This window comes from Callospermophilus lateralis, unplaced genomic scaffold (assembly GCF_048772815.1).
Source record: "Callospermophilus lateralis isolate mCalLat2 unplaced genomic scaffold, mCalLat2.hap1 Scaffold_105, whole genome shotgun sequence".
Lineage (NCBI taxonomy): Eukaryota > Metazoa > Chordata > Mammalia > Rodentia > Sciuridae > Callospermophilus > Callospermophilus lateralis.
This window is the reverse complement of record NW_027510702.1, coordinates 231,628-250,088: the sequence shown is the minus strand read 5'-3', so window position 1 is coordinate 250,088 and position 18,461 is coordinate 231,628. Positions and strand designations below refer to the sequence as shown.

The 18,461-nt window shown below is 35.2% G+C and overlaps 1 pseudogene; it reads right to left on the bottom strand.

Moving 5' to 3' along the window:
* Positions 1-9,781: 9,781 nt before the first annotated feature.
* Positions 9,782-10,617, bottom strand: LOC143639997 (uncharacterized; annotated as a pseudogene).
* Positions 10,618-18,461: the final 7,844 nt, after the last annotated feature.

Genomic DNA, 18,461 nt, shown 5'->3' with positions numbered 1-18,461 from the left:
GCTCCTATGTGAGCTGCTACTCAGACCTGCATTGTTTGTGTGTTCTGCAGAAGTCTTGGAAACACTGGCCTCACAGACATAATTAGCATTGTGGGGATCAGAGTCCCAACTCGGGAATATGGTCTAGTGATATTTGTAGAGATTTTTTTTCAAGGATTTGGTGCCATGTTTAGAATGCATATACTTAAAAGAAATGTGACACAGAGTGATTGAACACACACCCAGGATAAAAAGCTGATTTATTGTCAGGAGCCTGAGAAGCTGCTCTGTGCAGAGAGAAAGAGAATAGTAGAAACTCGCCCTTTAATGTTACTTTTTATATGCTGTAGTCATGACAGTGCATTAAGAGCAGATGTAGTTATGATTTATATAGCAAGCATCTCTTGATTTTGTGGAAATCAATTTTTTATTAGGAAATAAACAGTCAGTTTTCCTATATCTCAAAAGGGGGAATGAAGATATTGACACATCATTTATCATCTCAAAGAGAGAATGGATAAACCAGCATTTCTCCATCTCAAACGCTGGTAACTCATCTCCTGTCTCTCAGTGAGAGAAAAGAGAAAGACAAATTACCAGACAAGTAGGTTTAATCTTGAGCTTGTTTCTTTTTCTTGAGAATAAAAATAATATTTATAAAGTGTGAGTGGGGGAAAGAAAGTTGTAATTATGCCAACAATTGTCATCTATCTTTTCTAAACCACTTTTTAAAAAACTTAGGATATTTCTGCAATATATTGCTCTTACTATTGCTGAAAGTATATTATTCTTGGTTTGATTTTAACACATTGTTTAAAAAAATTGTACATTATTTCTCAATTGAACAAGATTTTAAGTCTCTGGATATTGCACAATAAAAATATTTTTAAATACAGAAGTCAGTTTATAATAATCTAGAACACAGAAAAATTCGAACACTAATTGAAAAATCTTATTATATATAATTAATACTAAATCTGATTTAAGAATGAATACTTTTAAGAGCTGCCTTTGTACTCTCCAATTATTTTCTTTTATGCTTCATCTTCTTATAAGTTATTTCAATTGCATTATAAGTTTATATGCCTAATACAATAAATTTTACATGCTGTAAATAATTCTTAAAAAAAAGAAACTAGAAACTACCAATGATGTATAAAACAATATTAGCTAAAATGCACAGAATCTATTTTATAAGTTATAACTAGAGGCTGAAGTATAACTTTGTGTTAGCCCTTGGTCCAATTCCCTGCATGAAAACATGGCTAATGATAAATTGTGCAGTGCTACTAGCATGGCCTTTGGCATCAAACTTGCTGAAGTCAGTAACAAGAACTTGAAATCTAGAGGCTAATATGAACGTTATTTTATTGGTTTACCAGTTCAAGTTTAGAATTTTTCAGAAATTGTAAAAACTACTGGTGAGATCTTTATCTTCATAGAATTTGGATTTTTATTTTCATAAGAGTTGAATGAGATTAGATTTCTCTTTTCAATTAAGTTTTGCTCATTTTAAAACAGCAAAACCTTAAAAACTACATTATGCTTACAAACACTTCAGTAAGCAGGCTTTATTTTAAATTTCTTTAGAGGTCTCAAGCACAAAAATAGATTATAAACATCAAAAATATGCCACTGACAAATAATTATGTTTAGTAATAAATATTTTTGTTTAGACTTCAGAATCACTTTTAAAAGAAAGTTAAAGTTAAAGAGAGGAGTTCAGTAGTTACAAAAATTCACAATCTTGAAGTACCAGAGTAGAGGTGCAGGATCACACCACACTTTCAGTATTTTAATTTTTTTTTAACTACAGCAATCTATGTGGTGTAACTTGTGAAAGTGTTCTCTCTATCCTTCTTACAACTTCTCATTACTTATTTTTTTATAAAATATTTTCTTATTAAATAAATTTAAATATATTTTATTATTTTCAGTGTTCCATAGTGTAGGACTTATTCTGACAAATTTCCTGATCAAAGATGTTCTTTTTATTTTTGAATATTTGCAGATTTCTTTATGTCTTCTCTATTATAATTAATTGAAAACAGAAAATTTGTTGGTTTACACTTCTTTCATTTATTTTGCTTAGTAGGTGTATTTGTGTTTGTTTGAGGGTCTTTTTTTTTCTCTTTTCCCTGAATTCTAGGTTTGTGAGATTTGCACCAATGTTTTTGATGTGGTGAAAATAAGGTACTTACAAAGTAACTTCTTTAGGTCTCTTGCTTTCTTAATTTTGTCCTTTCCCCAAATGTAAAATAATGGAGCTTGAAAAGTAGATATTTTCAAGGTTACTAAAATTGAAATGACTAAAAATAAGAAAAAATAGATGAAATGAAAAAGCCAACAAAACATACGCACTTGGGCTTCTGATTAATGTGTACAATGTGGTGAATTTCTGGCTGAATGTTCTCTAAAGTGTGTTGTCATCATGTAGATAAAAGATAGAGTCAAGACTTAAAATCAGTCTATCCACATAAAACTGTTTTTTTTCAACTTTAACACATTTTAGAGTTGTCACCAGGGTTGTTAAGTGATCTCTATACTTTTTATTGTGTAGTTTTTAGTGACTTTGAAACCATACTTGAATTCAATTTCCTTAAACTTTAAAAAGCTTAGAGCAAAATACTCTGTAAAGCATAAAAGAATCAGTATAAAAATAATATATGTTTTGTTTATATGGTATCTCAACCTATAAATAATGACATTGGAATTTTATACTTTAGACTATGTGGCACATAACAATAAAAATTTACCAAAAACAACATATCTACTAATATTGTAGAAAAATGTCATTAACAATATATCATAATTTATCTGTACTATCTAGTAAATTCTGTACATCTTATATTGTTATCAAAGTTTTACCACACTTCAAAATTCTGTAATATACATTTTTTGTAGCATTGATTGAACCTAGGAACATATAAGCACTCAACTACATCATGAGCTCCCCAGCCATTTTTTATATTTTTATTAGATGCAGAGTTTTGATGAATGGCTTAGATCTTTGCTAAGAAACAGAGGCAGTATTTGGACTTGTAATCCTTCTGCCTCAACCTCAAAAGACACTAAACTTATAGGTGTGTACCACCGTGGCTGGCACATGTTAGCAATCTTATGATCAATACTTTTTCTTCTCTGTTGTATAATAATCTATAATTGTTTTGTACAAAAACCATGCAGTGTATTTTGTTATGTATAATTTCTAGATAAACATTTATAATAGCTGCAAAAAGTATACAATAAAATAAACAGTCTTTGTTAAGGTTTTTATTTTGTATTTAGTAAACTCATATAATATTAACTCTAATTAAATTAAAGTAAGATGGGAATTATAATTCTCATAGCATCTAGTAAAAAAAATACAGTTTCATTGTTACACTAGGAAAGAAGCTGAGTGGAATAGTTTTTTGTTAAAGAATAGTGATGAACCCAGTAGTCCTAATGGTTCAAATTAAGAAATGACTCAAAAGTTCTTGAATGTTGATATAAACAATTTGTAGTGCATACATAAAATACAAAAACAGTCATCAATACAAAAGAACACATTACTGAAGTACACATGCTTACTGACTCTCACAGATACTGTATAGTTAATCAGCTGTATTTAAAATTATATTGCATGATGACAAGCAAAATAAAATTATGGTTAAATACCCATAAATACTCTGGAAATAAAATTTGCATGTAAGAGAATCTAGTTTTATTGGGATGATGTAAATATTCTGTTTTTTAAAAACAGTGAAGGTCTTTATCATTATATTTTTCTTTTCTTTTTTTTCTTAAAGACAGAGTGAGAGAGGGGGAGAGAGAGAGAGAATCTTTTTATATATTTATCTTTTAATTATCGGCGGACACAACATCTTTGTTTTGCATGTGGTGCTGAGGATCGAACCCGGGCCGCACGCATGGCAGGCGAGCACGCTACCCCCTGAGTCACATCCCCAGCCCTATCATTGTATTTTTCACAACTGTATAATTAAAATCTGTGACATTTAAGACAAGTAAATATGACCTAACCAAAAAGTAAATATACAAGAAGGGGTATGGTCTACTTGGGGAATTAGTAAAAGCACAGAAAAAAAAATAAAAATAAGCATAAATACCTGTAATAAGCAGGTATCGAATCTGGGTAACTGGTATAATCTCATTTATATACATTGTACATTCTTGTAACAAAACATTTCTATGCTAATTATTTAATAATCTCTTTTCTTTGAAGAAAATGCTATAAAACTCAAAGGTATGTTCAGAAAAGAACTGCCTTTTCCTTAGGTCTATAGTGGGTTCATCTGGGAATTTATTTAGAAGATTTTTTAATCTTGATAAGGTAAATGACAAATTGTCAGATCAATTAATTCTGTGCCATTTCAGTATTCTGTAGTCCATCTTTGATCAATATGGTATACTACATGATTGCTCAATATGATTCATATAAAAAGTGATAGTATACAAACTTGCATCAGAAATAATCATACACTAAATTACATAAGATTATGAAAAATACAGATTGCTCATTTTTACTCATAACTTCAGCTGTCACTGCTGTACAGTCCCTTTGGTCCCGCAGCATAAGAGAGAAACATTGGCAGTTTAATCAGGTGCTGGGGACTAATTAAATATTTGTATTTATTTCATCATTAGCTCTTAGACAAAATATGTCCCCAGTCTTTGAAACAGAAACAGGCTTTTTGTAGACATAGGGGTCAGAAAGAAGCACCCAGTCTCTATACATTATTTAACATCAAACTAGTGTTTCAACACAATACTGAGGAAGACAATGTTCCCAAGGAAAATATCAGCCAGCAGACATATTCCATGCTTATAGGCAGCTCAATTCCAATCACTTCGTCCTTTTTCCTCAACTAATTTAATTCCCACATCTAAATTTAAAGTTCTCCCTACCTCAGCCTTGTTTAAAATACTTATCCTTTTAATTTAATTTTTTTGCAACCCAATTCCCAGTATTCTATTTCCTCCTTCATCTCAAATTATCTCTTTAACTTTTTTTTTATTTATTGTTGTACCCCCACCCAAAGCCTTTACCTCAGGAAAAGGTACAATTTAAAAAGATTACTCAATACATTGAAGTTTAACCACAGAGGCCCAAAATACCATTTTCCTTGCTTAGGTTTAGGAAGAATATATTTTAACTAGAATTTCATTATCATAAATTTCTTCCCTACATTTCTCCTATTCCTCCTTCTGTTTACACACAATCACAATGTAGCAAACTCTCAAAATGTATAATATATATATATATATATATATATATATATATATATATATATATATATAAAATCATACAAAGAATTCCTAAAAATATATAACTGTAAGTATGCCACAAATACCATTTAAAATTCCAAAGTTAGGGATACAGTTTAAAAAATACACTGAAGTTTTCTTATAAGTTGTGTTTGTTGTTTGTTTTCAGGGGTTAAAAGGGCATAGAGGATTGAGGGCCTTCATATACGAACCAATTGCTTCACCTGAAACTACAAACTGTATTGCAGCAGAAATCCAATGAAGACTAAAACTTTTTTTTTTCTGTAAAAGAAAAAAGTTGAAATTGCACAAATAAAATGGAAAGTCTCTGTACCTTGCCCACCAGGATACAAAATATTAAATAACTCATTTTCCCACTTGAGAAACAGGCTTCATGTACCAAACTAGAGCATTATGAAGTATGTATTAATGAATAATAGGAAAAAAAATCATCTCCAATTTCTACCTTTTAAAGACTTAATACCACGGTAAAATGCTTTTAGAGAATGCCCATGAATTTGGTTATCAATTCAGAATACAACCTAAGGGATAATTTGTAAGTGCCATCTAGGATCCAGGTAGCCTCATCAACAAAAATAAAACTTGTTGAGATCATCCAAATTTAAAATTCACATATATTTTTACATCTGGATTGAATTAATCTTTTCTTGGTACTGGCTTCCGTGTTAAAAAAAATAATTGTTTGCAGGTTTTATTTAAAAAAAAGAACAGATCTTTAGAAATTAAAATGTGCAACATTCAAGTTGAAAACCACAAAAAGAATGTCTTTATCAAAAAAGTGAGTTGTGAGACAGGATTCATTTGCATTAAACTCTAAAACTGACAAATCAAAAACAATTCTGATTGAAACTCTCATTCCAAGTATATGCCACAAAAGGGTACACAGTCTATTATGTCTGAAGTTGTGAAATCCAAAAGCTTTATAAACATAGTTAAAGGTGGAAACAGGATCCAGAATCTATAAAAGGCTCTAATTCACCTCTAATTCAGCTAGCCGAGTCTAATGATAGTTTCTAAGAAACTTGGAGCTAAAAACTGTTACCTGACACGCTGGAATTTGTTTTCAAAAGCAGTGTCTCTATCATAGCCCATGTTGTTTTCAGGCATTTTCCTGTATAACTAATGGCATCTTAAATTTTCAAGTTCAAATTGTGTATTTACTCCTGATACCCACCAAAAGGAGAAACTGGATATAGAGAAAGATTTACTGTCCCCTAAAATGTCTTGAGCACTGCAAGAATTGCTGATTACTGTGTCCTATCAATATCAAATCTCGGGGATTCTTATAAGCAATTCAAAGGGGGATGTGGCAGGGTGGGTTAGTTCATATTATAGCCAGTCTGCATTCTGAAGAAGATATCCTGCAGATAACCTGATATGAGATATCCCCTCAAGGAACATTTAAATCTAATAATCCTATCAAAAGTCCATTTTAATATGAAATGTGAATCCAATATGTTTCAAAACATACTCAAAAGGCATTCAAATGTCAGTTGTCTTATATTGTGAAGTATTTCCTTTTAAATATAAACCTTTTATTTCCCAAAAGTAAATCCCCAAAAATGATAAGTGCTACAAGTTTTATACTACAAAGGACAAAAGCAAAGGTATCTGTTTTCCTGCCCTTTTCTGATCTTCTATCCTCCCCCATTCTACATCCTGCACACCATTTGTAGGTCTTAATTTTTAAAAATTATTTCTACAGTAGTCTTATAATGCTGTGAATGCTGAAAAACTTCTTATCCTTTAACATGGCTTCGCTTAAATTTATGCACTGCTCTTAGGAAGGAAACCCAAAAGACTTTTTAATGACAGATGCATTACAGAAAATTTTCCCCACAAAGTTCTGCTGCTGTGAAATATCAACCTTCTGAAATCACAGAAAGGAAATGACTTACATTCTTGAAAAATGAAGTCACTAGCAGCTTTCTCCAACAGCATTTTCTAATCCCAAAACTACATCCTGTGGCAACTGGGAGTATTTCATACAAAAACTACATTTAAATAGATGTTTATAAAACCAATAAATAAATATCACTGGGTCCTTGAGAATAAGGGAAAGAATCGCACATGGAAAACACAGCAATAAATGATTTTCCTCTACATTTAGAAGTGCAAGAACACAGACTTTAAGTCAAAAGCATCCTGAGAATTTTAAGTTTGTTTTACCTGCAGTGAGTAATGCACAGCTCCTGAGGAAAATGTTGGCAAAACAGATACTTTGCTAAAATAAAATAAAAACTAAAACTAAAGGGGTAGAAGGGAGTAAATGACCTAATATTTCTTTAGGCACTAGGTACACAACTGTGCATTCCCAAAATTTTGCAAGGTTCATTTCAACTTTAAAATATACAAGTTTTGGCCATTTTCCATCTCTTCATATCTTTTAGAAAATGTCCCACCCTTAGGCCCTGCCATCCCGGGACTGAAGGTGTTGTTTTCATCCTTTTAATCTCCCACGGGTAGCCCCAGGTATCCCTACCTGACAGTGCCTGGCTGGCCAGCCCAGAGGGTAAACTGGGCGGTCTTCTTTGCTGTCGCCTGGCCTACAGCCCACGAACTCCTCTGGAAACAAACATTCTGCAGGCGGCCCCCAACTCATATGGCCCTGAGATCCCTCCAGGCGCCCAGGAGTTCCATCCTGGAGTAGGGTTTCCCCAATGAGACACTTTCAGGGTCATGGAGTAGATGCTGCGCTCCAGTCCTATCTGGAAGCCGGGTTTCCTAGCCTCCAGGGCACACAGAAGGGGACACACACAGCCCCCAGGAATGCAGGTTCAGAAGATAGTCCCTTCACAGTGATGGAGACCGAAAGAGAAGAGCCCTAGAAAAGAGCATTGGAGACCACCACGGAGCCCTGCAACCTCCAGAGCCCAGAGATCCGGGAACAAGGCCCGGTGCACAGAACACAGGAGTGCAGCCCGCAGTGGCCACCGGCCTCCCACCCTCGCCACAGAGGTGGCCTGGGAGCTCGGGCCTCCACTGCTGCCAGGATCTGCTGCCCTGGGTCTGGGTCCTCCCGCCCTGGCATGTGCGAGCTCCAACTCCGGAGGCCACCTGCTCGCCTGGTGCCCGACCCTACACCCGAGCATGGTAGAAGAAGAAGAAAGACCGAGAGGGGGACAGTGCCCTCACCGGGACTAGTGATCTTGAGAAACCCTCCTGAAACCTGTCCTGTCTTGGTGGCTGCAGTCCAGCTGACAGGGGTACCCAGCCAGTCACCGGCACAGTGCCCAGGCGAGGGGGTGGAATAGGAGGCCCTAGGTTCTGTGTTCCTGCTCTTACCTCTAGAAAGTCCCGAGCGCCAGGCTTCGGAGCCTCTTCAGCTGTCAAGTTCTTCCTGCTTGTGCGGAGTCTGCCTGCTTCTTCCCTGAGTCTCTTTTAATGATAAGTCTTCTCTGGATTCTGTGACTTTTTGCACCACTGAAACTTGGGGAGCAAGACAGAACACTTAGCCTGTTTTATATATATATATGTGTGTTGTGGATGAACACAAAACGTTTACTTATTTATCTAATGTGATGCTGAGGATCGAAACCAGGATCTCACACATGCTAGGTAAGTGCTCTACCACTGAGCCAGAAAACCAGTCCCACTTAGCTCTATTTTGATACAATTCAACTCTGTAAGGCATTTCATGGATTTTTAAGTTGCACATCTGAGATCCATGGATTCTTAAAATTGGCATGTTGTAACCACATGGCAATTTTTTTTTTCCGAGTTGTACATAGAATAAGAATGTTCTAAGTGTCTTAAAGGTGATGGCATTTCAGAGACAATGAAATAGGAAATATATAAAAATATCAGCACATTGGTCACACAAAACTATTCAAAGGTGACTTGCAAAAAGAAGTTACAGATTTCTATATCCTTCTCTTTTTTGGAGGGGGGTGAGTACCAGGGATTGAAATCAGGGGCATTCAGCCACAGAGCCATATCCCCAGCCCTATTTTATATTTTATTTAGAAACAGGGTCTCACTGAATTGCTTAGTGCCTCACCATCCCTGAGGCTGGCTTTGAATTTGAGAGAGTCTTGTCTCAGCCTCCAGAGCTGCTGAGATTACAGGCATGTGCCACCACGTTCCACTTCTAAATCTTTCTGTCTACACTAGAATCTTTTTTTTTTTTTGCAAAGGTCAAGAATGTTTTATTGTGGCTTGGGGGGGGGGGGAGCAGTGCGCTGCCCTGCACCCTGAGCAATTGTTGCGAGCCCAGAGGTGGCCAGAGGGAGGGGGCCAGACCTGGAGGCTGAAGCCAGATAGCCAACCAGGGCCCTGCCCATTGGATGCTGGGTGGGGCGGTAACTATGGCGACAGCCATTGCTAAGGGCCAGAGCCAATCAGGGCATCACCCGGGCTGTTTCAAAAATCTCCCTGCAGCGCTTGTGGGAGGGGAGGCCAGAGCGGTGCATGGGAGAGGGGAGGTCAGAGCAGAGCGTGGGGGAGGGGAGGGGAGGTCGTGGCCCAGCTGGGAAGGTCCCCCTCCACGTTGTCGCGTGTGGGACCTGGGTGCTCACTTGCAGCCCTTGGGCACCTTGGGGACACTGGGCTTGGCTGCCTTCTTCAACTTCTTGCTCCCAGCTGCTGCCTTCTTGGCCTTGCTGCTGCTGCTGCTGCTGCTGCTGCTGCCCTTGTCCTCGGTGGAAGCGGCCTTCCGGGGTGCGTGCTTATCGGCTGTGGCGCCCTTGGTGGGTCAGGGGTCTGCGTGGCACCGTACTGCCTGCTTCTTGGGTTTGTGCACCTTTAGCTGGCCTGCATCTTTTGGCAATTGAGCTTGAAGGAGGCGGTGGCCCCTGTGCCCTTGACCTGCAGTAGCAAGTTATTCTGCACCAGCTTGCACAAAGTACTTGAGGTAGGTGCAGTTGTTCTGCTGGTCGAACCTCGCCACCTTCCTGGCCTCTGCATAGATGCCCACCAGCGACAAGCTTCTGCTCGCTCAGCCTGCGGACGTCTCCACCAAAAGCTGGCTGTACTTGCCTGGCTGGTTCTTCTTGTGGCTGCTTTTATGCTTGGGGCCACCATAGCCCTTGTCGCTGCCCCCCCCCCATGCCTTGCCGCCCTCCCCATGGCCCCCTTGGCACCCAGGAGCGGCAAGCCCTCCTCCAGCTCCACCAACATGGTGGACAGCGGGTTTGTGGCAGGCGGTGCCGGGAAAAGGAAGGTGGGGTGGGGGCTCAAGGTTCGGGCCCGGGACTGGGCGGCAGGGCTGGGGACAGATGGAAGAGCGCCATCGGTGATCCGGGGTGGGAGTCTGGGGCAGCTCTGGGTCTCAGGGAGGGCTCAAGCTCGGGTCCGAATCTCCCGGCCACTGCAGCGCTGCTGCTCCAAAGCTGCCCACCTTCTGGACATGTGTGCTGCACTCTGCTAAGCTACATTTTTTTATTCAGAAGATTTCTATACAGATCTTTCTCCTTGTGTAAAACAAATGGCAGACCAGTGTTCATCAACATGAGGACAATTTTTTGAAAAGGGTTTGAGGGAAACAAACTTCTTTCTGCTTTTCCATGAAAGCACATGGTGGGCAGTTAATGCATTTGAGGTTAAGTTGTTCTCACAACACAGGCAGAATTTATGTAATATGGATTATTTTAGTTTCTTTGCCCTATTTCTGAAAGTTTGTAGGTCCATTTATAATTTTTTTCAAGTGAAACATCCTTAAGTTGAATTTCAATGATTCATAGTGGTTATTGTTTTTATAAGAATGTATTTGAAAACATTTATTCTCTGTGTACACAGTTTATGTAGGAAACTAGCTCCATAATATCTCTTGGCTATTAAGCCTGTATAAGGACTTTTTCCATCTGATACTGAGGACAGGTTTTATGGGAAACTCAACCATCTGAAGGTTACATACCTTTTTCCCCTAGGAAGACTTCAGCTTTGCTTATCCAAGTATCGTCCTATGTCCTGGATTTTGTTTGAAATGTAGACTGGTGGTGTACCTGAACCTGTGGGAAGAACCAAACAAGATATGTGGCTCTCAGACTTGAGGGTATTAGCAGGATTGCTGGACTAGCACAAAGTTTCTGATTCAGTAGTCTGGGTGGGAGCCTGAGAATTTTAACAAGTTATCACATGCTGCTGATGCTGCTGGTACAGGGACCATACTTGGAAAACCATTATATTAGAGTGTCCTCATGTGCATTTTTCTCCCCTTTCCAAATTTTTTACTCATTTAAATAGCTTTTTTAAAAACAGATTATCATATTCTTTAACTTGATTGAAGGGGAAAAAAGCATTTTTTTTTGTATTAACCACACCAAGATTGCTTTTCAGCATCTAATTTCAGAGCAAAAAATTCTCTTTAAGCCTTAATTTTAAGTCTTATCTATGGGTGTCTCTTTCTCTTCTTTCTGTAAGTATTTTTTTTAATGTTTAAAAATTCTTTTAATGTAGATAACATGTTCTTATGGTTCAAAAGTTAAAACGACACAGGAATGCTTGGGAAAATGTGATTTCCAACTGCTTTGACCCCCACTTTCACCTCTCTTTCTTAGATAACCACCTTTAATTTATTTTCCATAGATGTCAATTGTTTCCTTTTATAGTAGGAGAAATGCCAGTGTACTATATTCTTTTTATATAAAATGTGGTATACTATTTAAATAATTGTATCCTATTGTTTTTTCTTTATATGCTCTTGAGATTTTTTCCTATTAGTATTTATTTAGAAATAATATAATATTTGTTTATAGAAAACACTTAAAAAAACAGCTGTGTTTAAACAGTGTCTATTAAGTGCCTTGTTTACTTATCCAACCCCCCCCCCCCCCATGAGTGTTTGGGTTGTTTCTAGGTTTATCACAGACCATACTATGGTGAAACACCTTGTATACATATCATTTTATACATGTGCAAGTACATCTGTGGGATACATTCCTAGAATTGGGATCACTGTGCCAGTGGGCAGTGCATTTATAATTTAGTTAAATGCTTCCTTTCTTAGGTGTTGCACCATTTTAAACTCCCACAAGTACAGTTGCTCCTCATTATTCATAGAGGATTGGTTTGAGGAACCCTTTGTGGATGCTGAAATACAAGGATGCTTAAGTCTCTTATATAAAAAGCATAGTAGTTGCATATAATTTATGCACTTTCTCCACATACTTTTAAATCATCTTTAGATTTCTTAGAAGACCTAATACAATATAAATGCCATGTAAATAGTCATTACACTTTATTGTTTAGGGACTAATGACAACAAAAAAGTTGGTATGTGTTCAGTATGACAATTTTTTAAAAAATATTTTCACCTATGATTGTTGAATCCAGTCTGAATACCACAGATACAAGAGGGCAGATCTCAGTGTATGAGAGAGTTCTTATTTTTTCTGGGGCCTTTCCAATGTACTGTGTACAACCCTTGAATTTGTTAACAGTTTGATAGATGAGAATGATCAATATTGAGTAATTTAATGTGGATTTCTATCATTATTAATAAGGCTCTGCAGATTATGCTTAAAAACTAATTGTAATTTTTTTCTTGTGAACTCTCTGTTAATGGGTTTTTTTTCACATTTCTGTTTTGGATTGCTTTTTTCCCATTATCAATTTCTAGAAATTTGTAAATTGGAGAGATTAGCCCTGTGTGATATAATTCTAGTTTTCCCCAGATTTTCACTTATTTTTATTTACCTTCACATATTTTGATATACAAAAGTCTTACATTTCTGTTCTTTAAATTTTACAGTTTATATTAATAATTATGGTATCTTGATATTTTTTTAAAAAAATATTTCTTTATTTCTATGTGGTGCTGAGGATCAAACCCAATACCTCACAAGTGCTAGGCAAGCACTCTACCACTGATCTAAAGCCCCAGCCCAGGTATGTGGAGTGTAAGTCACTGAAAGGCCTCCAAGAGTTTTAGAATTTGCCCATGGTTTCTTTTAGTACTTTTATGGTCTCTTACTTGCTTATTTTCCCATAAGTACTTTTAAACTGTTTTCTCTAGTTCCAGGAAAACAGAAATCTAAAGGAAATAAACATCAAATTAAATGTATACATTTAAAATCTATTTAACTTCTCCAAACTTTTTTTTCAGGATCTTAATAGAGGTGCTGTGAAAGAATGTAAGACAGGAAAATAATTAAATATTTTTACTGTGGTAAGTGTTTTATGATTTTACATTTTAAAAATTCTATTATTATTATTATTATTATATTATTATTATTATTATTATTATTATTATTATTACTATTTTAGTCTGCTTCCTTAATGTGTAAAAGGGATATTGTTTTAGGAGTGTTTGAGTTCATACCACCTCTGGATAGTAAGGTGAATGCCAATAATGTGGGCCGTTTGAATAATGTTTGTCTTTCCCTATCTCTTTGACTCTAATATTTTAAATTCTAGTATCTTGTCATTTTAAAATGTGGTTCTGAGAAAGAGATCCTGTATTACATTTACTTGCAACATTCAATAAATTCTTTCCTCTTAAATAGGAAGATGAAAAGATTTGAAGTAATTTTGGTGATATAGAGGCACTTCTTTCTCTTAAAAGTTTGTTGTGATTTTTTTATTATAGTAATTAGAAAAAAATTTACTCATATAAAACAACATAATGACAAAAGTAAGTTCTCAATTCCTGCACAAAGAAATGGCCACCATTAATTCACTTTTGGAAACTCATTGATGGATATGAAAGTGTATATAAGACTTTAAATACACAGAAGTCTCTCTCTATATATGAAGCTATGTGGTCATTTTTATAGTGATATATATATATATTTGTGAGTTGAACCTGATGTGCATAATCATGGGTGATCATTTTACTGGCTGCCTAGTTTTTTTTAATTTTTTTTTTTTAGTTGTCAATAGATCTTTGTATATGCAGTGTTGAGTATCAAACCCTGTTCTTCACACATGCCAGGCAAGTGCTCTACCACTGAGCTATAACCCAGCCCTGCCTGCCTAGTTTTCTATTATTTAGCGGCATCATACTTTATCTAGCTACTCCTTTCATAACCATTTAGATTATTACTTGTTTTTCTTTATTGTTAATAATGGTATAATGATTATAGTATACTTATTCACTTATCTTCTTAGAGGTATAACTGCCAGGTCAAAGATTATATACATTTTAAATATTGATAAATATAGCTGCTATTTGTAAAAACTGTCCCCCTCAATGTCCATGAGAATCCTATTTTCAAAACCCTTGCTCACACCAACTTTTGTTAATCTTTTTAATCTTTGCTAATCCAATAGGAAAAAAAAGTACATTTTTGAGATAACATGTGTTTTATTGGTACTGGGGATTGAACCCAGAGGTACTTCACTAGTAAATTAGATCCCCAGCACATTTTATTATTATTATTATTATTATTATTATTATTATTATTATTATTATTTTGAGACAGGGCCTTGCTAAGTTTCTGATGCTATCTTTGAACTTGTGATCCTCCTGCCTCAGTCTCCTGATTTTCTGGGATTATAGGTGTGTTCCACTGTAAACTATTAAGGAAACCTTGTGTTATTCAAAAATTTCTTTCATTCAACATTCTTATTAACATAAAGAATTCTCTTCCTTAAGAACATACTAGTGATTCATATATGTCAGATATTCTTAGGCATTTAATGTGATGAAAATATTTAAATATATTGAGTATTTTTTTAGGTTTTTTGCCTTGATTTTAACTCATTGTTAATATTTGAAAACTTGAGGATTGGGGATGTGGCTCAAGTGGTAGTACAATAGCCTGGACTGAATGAGGCACTGGGTTCAATCCTCAGCACCACATAAAAATAAAATGAAAGGATTGTGTCCATCGTAAAAGAAAAAAAAAAGCAAATATTAAAAGCAATATTTGAAAACTTGATCAACCAGCTATAATTGTTTTGAATACAGAATGTTTTCTCCTGCAAAGAGCAGTACTTTTGTGTTTTATTCACCTGAAAGAAAGCCTAAAGTAACTTTCAAAATAAATTACTTAACAATTTTCAAACATGGATACCAATGGCTGAATACCATACAGAATATTATTTCCATAATTGGGTCATAATATTGTTTTTATGAGTTATGTAAACTATATGATTGTGCAGTCATGCCTAAAACTATGTGTATCTCTTCTGTTCAAAGATTTTATCACTTCCTGATGTAAATATGATTTTTAATTTTATGTTTGCTTTGGATTTTATTTCAATCAAACAAGAGTTACATATAAAGATGGTCTCACATGAAACAGATTCACAACTTTATCATTGACCCACTGTTTATTCTTTGAACTGTCTTCTATATATAAAGTACATCTAGATTGCCTTTCCTGAGAGTGCTTTTCTTTTCACTTCAATTAACATTGTTTACTGAATAACCCAAGGCTGGGACAATTTGGACCAACTGGCGATTTATTCACCAGTTTTCATTCAGCACTGAAAAACCTACCTAAATGGTAGGCATCCACAGACATCCAAATCATTATTTACTTCTTTGTTTAATTTTTTGGTACTGGGGATTGAATCTAGAGGCACTTTGCCACGGAAACACATCCCCAGCCCTTTTGTTTATTTTTTAAAAATTTTTAGACAGGATCTTGCTAAGTTGCTTAGGGCCTCATTAAGTTCCTAAGACTGGCCTTAAATGTAGGATCCTTCTGCCTCAGCCTCAACCTCCCAATGGTTGATGCATATTATCATTATTATTTAAAGATGCAAAAGAGAATAGTATACATTTTAATTTAGAGAAGACTAACATGGTTTCTTTGAAATTTAGATGTGCATAACTGTATGGAACTTGCTGCCATAATATTCAATGGTACTTTATTTCAAATTTTGATGTGGACTGTATTTTATTTAATTTTTAGAATAACATAAGTCCTGTATTTTAAATCTTTTTTTCTAAAGGGCAGAGTAAGTATTTAAACTGAGTATGCTGCTGGATCCTGTTTAAGATCTGTTTATGTTTCTCAGTATAGACATGGCAATATTTTTAGAATATGTTGTTTAAAAATAATGATAAAGTAAATGCCCCCCAAAATAAAGTAAATATAATTGTATGGTTCACATTTTTAAAAATAAAAGCAGAAAATTAGATTGACAGTCTTTGAGTAGAATTAATAAGTTTTTGTCTGAGACTTGCCTGTGAAGCTTTTCTGACTCCTAAACCAGTTTTTCACAGCCAAAGTAAACAGAGAAATGGAACAATTAATGATTTAATAGATTTAAGCTGTATTTTATATTTCTGTATTCTAATATTTTTATTAGAAAACAGGATTCTAAAGAATACATGTAACTTGTTTTAATTATTATTTTTGCAGAAGTTTTTTGCATGTGAAACTTTTAAAATCAATTAAATAATACTCTAGCAAGTTTTATTTGCACTTTATTTTGCCTAACAATTGTTTCTTTTTTTAATATTTATTTTTTAGTTGTAGTTGGATGCAATACCTTTATTTTATTGATTTATATGTGGTGCTGAGTATTTAACCCAGTGTCCTGATGTGCAAGGCAAGCACTGTACTGCTGAACCACAACCTCAGCCCCTAGCAAATATTTCTTAATACATAATCTGAAATTAAATCAAGGCAGACTTGAAATTACTGAGTCTTTATTATTGGGCCAAATTAATGAGGTTTTCCTGGACTTTTCCTTTGGGTATCTTATTGTGGCTAATGATGTAATCTTATTTGTTTTCTAAAATATTGGAGTTTTAGGTTTTTGAAACTTTTATGTGGAAGTACAGGAATTTGTTTATACAGTGCCTTTCATTTCACTTATGAGTTAATTTCTTTAACTTTGTGCCCTAAAACCTACTAAAAATATTCCTGGAAGGTGAGGGATTAAACAGAATTTGTAATAAAAATGAAGACCTTTTTCTTTATTTCTCCTGTTAGCTGCATTTGTTAAAATTTTTATACTACATTTAAATAAATATTAAGACTTTATTACAGGGCTGGGATTATGGGACAGTGTAGAGCATCTGCCTGGTATGTGTGAGGCACTGGATTTGATCATCAGCACTACAATAAATAAATAAATAGACAAACAAACAAATAAACAAATAAATAAATAAAGCAATTATGTCTATCAACAACTACCCCCTCAAAAAAAGACTTTATTACATATTAAATGGGTGTGATTTTCTGTATTTGAAACCAGTTCTTTCTATATTAGGCATGAAGTTTAATTTAGACTGGCAGAGTAAGTGATCATTTGTTTGGAAAGTTGGGTAGACAATCTTTGGTTAGTTTCATTCTCTAACCTTCCAGCTAATTGTTGAATTGCATGCTCTTTTGTTCTTTGCTCTGTCTACTTTGGATCTGGTTTTATGGTTGGTTGAAATAGGGATTTATTGGTAGGAACATAGATTATTTTCCCATTTTAGCAGATTGTGTGTTTTTCTGACAGCTTATTCTGTCATAGGCAGAGTGATTCAACCAGACCCTTGTGCAGCGGTGTTAGTCTATGATTTGGGCAGCCATTTTCAAAAATAACAGCTTTATTGGTATACAATTCACATTACCATCAAGGTCATTTATTAAAAGTGAAATTCACTGAGTTTTAGTATATTCACACAGTTGTGTGCCTATCCAGCTATCTAATATGGAAACACATTTGTCATACCCAAAGAAGACCCATGCCCTTTAGCAGTCAGTCTCCACTCACTCTTGCTCAATGTAGGCATAAATATTCTTTCTCTTTTTGTGGATTTACTTGTTCTGGACATGATATATAAATGTAATCATTCAATGCATAGCCCTTTGTATCTGTTTTTTATCCTGTTTTTGAGGTAGCACATATCAGAACTTTATTCCTTTTATTGCTACATAGTGTTCTGTAATATAGATATACTGTAGTTTGTTTACCCATTTATCCATTGATGGATATTTGGGTGACATTCACTTTGTGGTTCTTATGATCATGCTGCTGTGAATATTTGTGTTGTTGTGTTGAATTCTGTTTTCTTTTGGGTAGATACTTAGGATTGAAATTTATGGAACATAAGTAACTCTGCCAGACTGTTTTATGAAGTGACTCAACCACTTTATATTCCCATAAGCAATGTTTGAAGATTCCATTTCTCCATATCTTTGCCAACATTGTGCCATGGTGTTTTTCCATAGTAGCCATCCTAATGGATATGGAGTGGAATTGCATCTTGGTTTTTATTTGCATTTCCCTGATAACTAATGATATTCAATAACATCGTGTACTTGTTAGCCATTTTTTATCTTTGTTAGACAAATTCCTGTTCA